General features: G+C 42.2%; 1 pseudogene; it reads right to left on the bottom strand.

The window, feature by feature from the left end:
* Window positions 1–269: 269 nt before the first annotated feature.
* Window positions 270–1,287, bottom strand: LOC101995978 (annotated as a pseudogene).
* Window positions 1,288–8,424: the final 7,137 nt, after the last annotated feature.

Raw genomic sequence — 8,424 nt, 5'->3', positions numbered from 1 at the left:
TAGTCTCTACACATATAAATGCTGGTTATAATAGCTTTTGCTTTGATTAAAAGTGTCTTAAGCTAACATTAAGTGCACTAAAATCCACAACAGTTCAGAAATCTATGACCTTACACTAAAGAAATCCAAAATGTACAACTATAAAAGCGAGAAACAATTAGTGCCATGCAAGACTTAAACTGAAAATTGCAAGGAAATGCAATTTAAAACAGCAGGCTCAAATATATTTAACACTCAAGGGTCAGCAGCAAGTTCTACCAACAATAGACTTAAAAAGAAAACACATTCTCTTTGCTGGTATAAATCAGACCTTCCAATCCGAGAGCAACCGTTTGTCCTCTAGTTGAAGAGATTCGCTCTTCTATAGCTGTTTTACTGAAATCTTTCCTCTCAGTTAGATTGTAAGCAGGATAGTTTTCATGTGCCTCTTTGCAAATCTGCTTCATTGTGACTTCTTCCAAGTTAGCATCAGCCAGTAATTTCTTCACTGTTTCCTTTAATTCTTTATCTGTAGGTGTTTTTTTTTTCAATTTTTTTAATTAATGGTTCATCATCAGAACTATCTTCAGATTCAAATTCTTTTTTGGAACTGTTTTGATTCTTCTGGTGGCGCTGCTGTCTGCCTTCATAACATCAGCACTTCTTACAGACTTGTTACTTTCAGCAGCAGCTTTTGGTTTTTGCCTTTTCTTCTATAGCTGTCTGTTTGGTGGTTGTTCCTCTTCACTTTCTTTCTCTTCATCTTCTGAAGACTCTTCCTTATTTTTTTTCTCATTTCAGAACATTTGGTTTGCTTTGACTTCCTTGTTGTTCCAGAACTGTTCCGTTCCTTTTTTACTACCTTTGCTTGAAGATTTTTTGGATTTTGGCAATGGTTTGCCAGCTGGCTTTGGATGCATTAAGAAATTCCAGATCCTCTTCACTGGTTTGCTCTTCATGCCTGATCTCTCTAAATCAAGAACCTCACAGATGCTGTTTAACATGGCATTTCTAGACTTTTTCAGCACTTCTTCTTTCTTTTTATAATGGAAAGTCACTAAACTGACTCATATTCTTCTTTAATGAGGACACTGTGCCTGCTCTGATGTAAAGCAGTTTGTGTAGATTTCTAAGTTCATCTGTTTTTTTTCTTACTCAGAGAGAAATGTATCCTTTCAATTTCACAAAGTTTCTGACCCTTCCCTTGTGCAATTGTAAATGGCTCTCTGTGTAAGGAAGACACTTGCATTGTCAATCTTTCTACTTTCTTCTTTCTCTCTTGCCTTCCACAATGAGACTCTTCTTTCTCCTCCTCCTCCTCCTCCCTCCTCCTTCTTCCCTCCCCTCCTCCTCCCTCTTATCCCTGGGGCCTGGCTGGCAATTTGGGCTCCTTCTCAGAAGCCAGCTGCTGTGCTGAGCTGTCCTCTGCTTCCGCTGGGGGGGGGGGTGTTGGGGACAGCGGGTGCACACTAGGAGGCCGCGCTTGCCTCCTCAGAATCCTTAAATCTTTTTTTAAAAGCAACTACAGATATCCCTGTCTAAATTATGGTTAATATGTTGGCATATGTTAAGTTTTTTTTATAGGATTTTAAGGAAGAAAACAGTTATCTGGTCATTACAGAACCTTAGCAGGGAGCCCTGGTAACTAGGTTGTTGTTCATTTATACTTGAGAAAACTAGAGCTACTGGTGCTCGAGAGCCATGGACAGAGGACCACAAAGAATTAAAATGCAATCCAGGATGGGTTCAGTCTCAGACTAGGGCCTCTGGAACCAGGTTCAATAGAAGAGAAGCATTCCTTCAGACTGTCCTGGGAACATAGCCTCATTTGATGCAGAGCCACAAAATTAGCTTTGAGTACAAATAACGGTGTTGTTGTTTTGTTTATTACTCTTAATACTCTTTTGGGTTTTTTGCTCTTTTTACTCTTTATTCTTGGGTCCTTTGGGGGAACCGCCACCCAGCTCCAAAATAAACCACACACACACAGAGGCTAATTATAAATGCCTGGCCTTAGCTTGGCTTGTTTCTTGCCAGCTTTTCTTAAATTAACCTGTCTACCTTTGGCCTGTGGACATTTGTCTTTTTCTTACTTCTGTAGTCTTTCTTTCACACTTACTACATGGTTGGCTGGGGGGCTGGGGAGCTGGGGGACTGGGTAACTGTCCACTAGCATCTTCCTCTCCTCCTTTCCTTGCTCTTTCTCCTTACTCTTCCCAGATTTCTCCTTCTGTTTATTCTTTCTGCCTGGCAGCCCCACCTTTCCTTTCTCCTGCCTCACTCTCAAGTGTTTTAGGCAGGCAGAGTAACACAGCTTCGCAGAGTTAACAAATACAACATAAAAGAATGCAACACATCTTTGCATCATTAAACAAATGCTCCACAGCCTAAGCATCTGTTACACATCTTAAAATAATTTCCCATAACATAATAGTTTTCTCCTTTTTATCTTACAGAGCCTGTAAATTCCAGAAATCCTCCTACATCCATAAACACACATAGGAGAAGAGGTAAGAGAAAATGAGGACTCTTTAAGAGTTCAACAAGAGATTCACTCTTCTTGGCCCTATTCTTCAAAGTACAATACAAGTTTGGTTTTGATTTTAGGTAATTCCTGCTTTAACTTCTAAGTTGATCAGGCAGGCTAACTTCTGTTTTTGTTAATTTCTTTGGGTGAATCCAAAGAAGTTAGTGATTTCATTCATATATTAAAAGTCTTTCTAATATTTAGTAGAAGTTCAACTTTTTCTTTTTTTATTTATTTATTTAATTATTAAAGACTTCTGCCTCCTCCCCGCCAACGCCTCCCATTTCCCTCTCCTTCCCCCAATCAAGTCCCCCTCCCTCATCAGCCCGAAGAGCAGTCAGGGTTCCCTGCCCTGTGGGAAGTCCAATGACCTCCCACCTCCTTCCAGGTCTAGTAAGGTGAGCATCCAAACTGCCTAGGCTCCCACAAAGCCAGTACATGTAGTAGGATCAAAACCCAGTGCCATTGTTCTTGACTTCTCAGCAGTCCTCATTGTTTATTATGTTCAGCGAGTCCGGTTTTAACCCATGCTTTTTTCAGACCCAGTACCGAACACACTGAACCTGATAGAAGAGAAAGTGGGAAGTACTCTACAACACATGGGCACAGGAGACCACTTCCTACGTATAACCCCAGCAGCACAGACATTAAGGGCAACATTGAATAAATGGGACCTCCTGAGACTGAGAAACTTCCGTAAAGCAAAGGACACTGTCACTAAGACAAAAAGGAAACCCACTGACTGGGAGAAGATCTTCACCAACCCCGCAACTGACAAAGGTCTGATCTCCAAAATACATAAAGAACTCAAGAAACTAGACCGTAAAAGGCTAATCAACCCAATTATAAAATGGGGCACTGAGCTGAACAGAGAATTCTCAACAGAAGAAGTTCAAATGGCCAAAAGACACTTAAGGTCATGCTCAACTTCCTTAGCGATCAGGGAAATGCAAATCAAGACAACTTTAAGATGGTAATCTTACACCTGTCAGAATGGCTAGAAGTTCAATTTTTAATACAGATTTTTGGGTGGAAGAGTTGCCTGGCCCTGTTCCCAGTGGTCATCAGAGAAATAGAAGACCCACCATCTTTATTTAACACTCCCATAATTACCCCAAGAGAAAAGCAATGCTGTCAAAACATGTTGAAAAGATGCAAACATCACAGGAGACCCCAAAAGGAACAAGTAAAAGAAAAGTGTGGTATGAGAATTCCCTCACCTTCAGGGTTGGCTCATAAGATAAAATAATAAACCTGAGGTAGGATCATGAGCTCCAAGGGTAGGGACATTCTTGCACTGGAATTTCAGAGCTTTGCAAATTTTACCTAGTTTCCTCTTTCTAGACTTTTCTTCTTTCTTGGTTCCCCAATTGATATTGTCAGCTAGCCACATTTCTACAGTGAGGAGCTGAGCATAACACACTCTTTCTGCCTCTGTCTTTCTCTGTCTATCTGTCCCTCTGTCCCTCTGTCTGTCTGTCTCTCTCTCTCTCTCTTTCTCTCTCTCTCTCTCCTTGTGTGTGTGTGTGTATGCATATGTATGTGTGTGTATCTGTGTGTTTGTGTGTCTCTGTGTGTGTGTAGCTGAGAGATCAACCTCAGGTAATATTCTTCAGGTATCATTTCTCAGGAGTGACCCCCTGATTATTTATGAGACAGACTCTCACTGGCCTGGAGCTCACCAAGCAGGCTGGGTCGGCTGGTCAGTGAGCCCAAGGACCTGTCTGTCTCCATCTCCCCAGCACTGCAGTTACAAGTGCATGTCACCATAGCCAGCTTTTCTTTTTAAATGGGAATTCTGAGTCAAAGCCACTGAGTCATCTGAGCCATCTCCTCAGCTCTGTGATCACAACTCCTCTGAATCCAGAAAGTAACCAGGTGCTGGGGGTGCAGACCTTTAATGCCAGCACTGGAGGCAGCGGCAGGTGGATCTCTGTGAGTTCGAGGCCAACCTGGTCTACAGAGTGAGTTCCAGGACAGACAGGGCTACACAGAGGAACCCTGTCTCAGAAAAAAACAAAAACGAAGGAAAGAAAATGATTCTATCAGAAGCCTGGAGCTGAGTACTAAGCAGTGATCTGGGTGAAAAGCAAAAGACCAGCTCATCTGCACCCAGGACATCAGAGTCTCAAGCTTTCTGCTGTGGTTGCTTCTGACCACACAGCACTGCACAACAGGCCCACTGGGAGACCATTCTCTCATTTGGAGCTTTTTTTTTATTTAATAAAAAGAAATCTATAATGTGTCAATGAAACCCAAGACAAGTCTGTCTTAGTACCTGTAGCTCCTCCCAGCACTTATCACCTCACCCCTACCCTAAACTTCTCCCTCCCAGGAACAGGGCCTTGCTTCCCTTCCCCCAGCTTCTGATCCTATATAAGCTCACCCATTTTGGTCACCTGGTCTCTAACTCTCTTGACCTCTTGGCCACTGGCTGTCTCCACTCCTGGATCTCCCCTCCCCTCACTCCCAACTCCAAGACCTGGTTCAGTCTGGACCCTTCCAGATGCTTGTGGCTGTTCTCTTCCTGTAGGCAGAGTTTCTCTGTGTCTCAGCAAATAAACATTCAGAAACTTACTATTATTTATAAATGCTCAGGTGATAGCTCAAGCTGGTTACCAGCGAATTCTTACATTTTAAATTAGCCTGTTATTCTTACCCACCCTTTGCCATGTGGCTGTACCTTCTTTACACACAGCACATTCATCTTGCTTTCTTCTCTGCCTCCCTGACTTTTGAGACTCCACCCTTCTTTTCTCCCACCATGCTCTGTCTGGCTGTCCTGCCTATACCTCCTGCCTAGCTACCAGCCAGTCAACTGCTTTATTAAGCCTATCAGAAGGTGCCTTGGCAAAGACACATCTTTGCTGTGTACAGAAAAGATTATTCCAGAACATCTCCCTCACATTTACAATAAACCTCCTCCTCAACCACACCTAGGAGCAGCCATGTCCTCACTTATTCATTCAAAATCATTATGAATTGGGGTTTAATAAGATGGCTGTAGTTGAGCGACAGTGGTCTTCTTCTTACACATGGCCAGACCCCTCAGCCCCCAAGTATTGAATTTGTGGGATGATTTGCAGTGAGGATTGAATGGCTGTGGGTCTCTATCCTTTTTCGAAGGAAAGAAACAGGAAAGATAATGAGAGCATCTTTGTAGTCCAAATACTGTCCATTTAAGCAGATACACTCAATAATGACTACTTAAGATGTCATGGAATTCCTGTGGGCATTTTGGTTCTACGTTGTTGGTTTTCTTTTCCTTTTTCTTTCCAGATACGTCTGATACTAAGAGCTCGAGCACCAGGAAAAGACAAAGAAGGACAAGACGTAAGAACAATTTAAAATTCTAGATGTAGCAAATACTTCTCTCTGTAACTAAAACTAGACACCCTTTTAAGCCAAAGAGAATTAGCCGGGATGGTAGATCACTCACGTGATGCTTTTGGTTCAAGTGAGTTGGAGACATTGGCTATGGCACACAGGTCTCAAAAATAGTCAACAGTACAAGCTTTTCACCCAAGTAAAGAGGATGAAGTTTATCCTGGGTGGAGAGGTCACTTCGTTCCACATTTCTAGGGCCAATACTCTATAGTAAACAGAAAGGGAAGCAGATGGTGCACATATAACCTCAGAAAGAACATGAGGTCTAAAAAATAATTATAGAAGAGAATGGCCACTAGGGCAAAGTTGGCCCCAGCCCCACCCCCAGTGTTAGGGACAGTTTCTGGAACAAGTTTGACTAACAGCTCAGATAAAGGCAAGGTTGGCTTGCTGACAGCATTGTCTCTTTGCCTCCCAAATAAACTGTAGGTCTGCCCTACCCTTCTCATACAGGCTGCAGGGTTACCCAACCCTACCCGTCCTCTCCCTCACAGGCTGGCAGGACTATCCCTCCCCAGTTACCCTTCAATTTGGCAGGATTGAGCCTTCCTACACCCTCATACAGGTTTCTATTTGTGCATATGTGTAGATGCCAGGAGTTGATTGTTAAATATCTTCTTTGAACCTGGAACTCACTGATACAGTGAGGGTGGCTGGTGAATGGGCTTCAGGGACCTTCCTGTCTATATCTCCTCAGCTCTGGGATCATAGCTGCTCACTGCTGCACCCAGGTTTTTACACAGTACTGGGGATCTGAACTCAGGTCCTTATGCTTAGTGGCAAACACTTTACCGACTGAGCTATTTTCCCAGCCCTTTTTTCCAGTCAAGAATCTCTTGCTGGATTGGTTCTGAAGACTAAAACTGTTCAGGACATTTCCTTCTTCCTTCAGGAATACACAGTGGCTCCTCTTCTGAACTGAGTACTGGGAAGGAATCTCGGGAATACCTAAGACGTGGGTCAGGTTTAGAAGATTAGGACGCCCAGCCTTGGCCCTCAGGATGTCAGCAATCCAATGACTGAAGGCCACTGTGGCTAGACACATTTCATTCTCAGTGTTATGGCTGTATATATCCAGTTATACTCCTTTTTAATTTTAGAAAGTGTAGGAAGCAGGAAGTGACAATGAACTCATGTTTAACAGGCTGAATCCTATCAACTAAATTTACATACTTATATATTGCTGATGTGGGAGAAAAAATAGCAAAATAATGGTACTTTTACACCCAGTGACATACTTACTGTAGTATGTACACACACACACACACACACACACACACACACACACACACGCACACCAGGCTTCCCAAGCTATGATACAATCTGTCGTAATGCTTGTGACTTTTATTAGAGTTTAAGTTCTCTGACCACTGCCTTTGCTTTGTAGATATCACATATGCTGAGAACAACTCTACCTCAGGAAAGCATAGTCAAAAAAAAATAGGTAAGCACAAATGGAATTTTCTTATCTTCATGTTACAAATGAAATCATTTTATGTTAAATGATATTATTATTTACTATACCTTTAGTAAGACAAAATGAATGTCTTTTAAATGGCAATTTCAGTTTTTCAAAGTATTGTATTATCATTTTTATTCTGCTTTAAATTGCAACCTTTCAGAAGTATCTGATTTTGTTTTTGTTTACTATTTTCTCAGGGAAAAAGAGAAACAACATTAGAAAATATGTAATTCGGAACATCAAAATGCCAGTGCCCACAATCTGGAAAGAAGGTTAAAAACAAAATATTTTCAATACTGAATTTTCATTTTTTTAATTATATACTTCCAATAACAAATCTACTTCTCTAACTGCTCATTGTAGCCATGATAACTGTTGAAAAACATACCCTATTTAGTCAGTTCCCAAAGTACATTGGGGAAAGAAACAAAAGATGACAGCCCCACTAACAAGTGACTTAATGCATCTATGATTAGACAAGGTCACTACAACCTCTGCTGAACTTTTGATGGCAGAATTAGTTGTCAAGCAAAACAGAATGAACACCTGTGAGTGACAAATGGTACAGCTGCCCCTCCTCAGGATCAACTCCATGAGGTCACTGCACGGACCTGAGTCAGTCATCTCTTCCCTTATGTCTCAGCTGAACTCATCTGTAAGTTAAGTAGCATGTTAGATTGACTATTGTCAAGGTCACCCCAGCTCTTTGGGTGGCTTCACAGTCTTTAACTCTCCAAGCAACTTGGTAAGCACCATGGATAGCTGCCTCTCCAGTCTGGGGAGCATCTACCATGGCTTCTGGGTAACTGGCTGGAAGGCGAGGTGGAGCAGCTGTCGTTCATTGAGAGACCTGTACAGCTGCCCGAGTCAGCTCCTCAGACCCTCACTTCTGCCCCATCATATCTGTTCTCTACTTTGAAAGTCTTCTGTGCCGTTTGCAATGGTTCTGCAGCTGCTCGAGCTTCAATTTCAGCCACAGAAAACTGCTGTGAAGAGGTGAATTGAGCACAGAGAGAGGAGTCTGCCCCACTGAGACCACAGTCCAAATATGACAAATTGCTGAATCGTT

The sequence above is a fragment of the Microtus ochrogaster genome, linkage group LG4, assembly GCF_000317375.1.
Source record: "Microtus ochrogaster isolate Prairie Vole_2 linkage group LG4, MicOch1.0, whole genome shotgun sequence".
Classification (NCBI taxonomy): domain Eukaryota; kingdom Metazoa; phylum Chordata; class Mammalia; order Rodentia; family Cricetidae; genus Microtus; species Microtus ochrogaster.
This window is presented reverse-complemented; position numbering and strand designations above follow the sequence as displayed.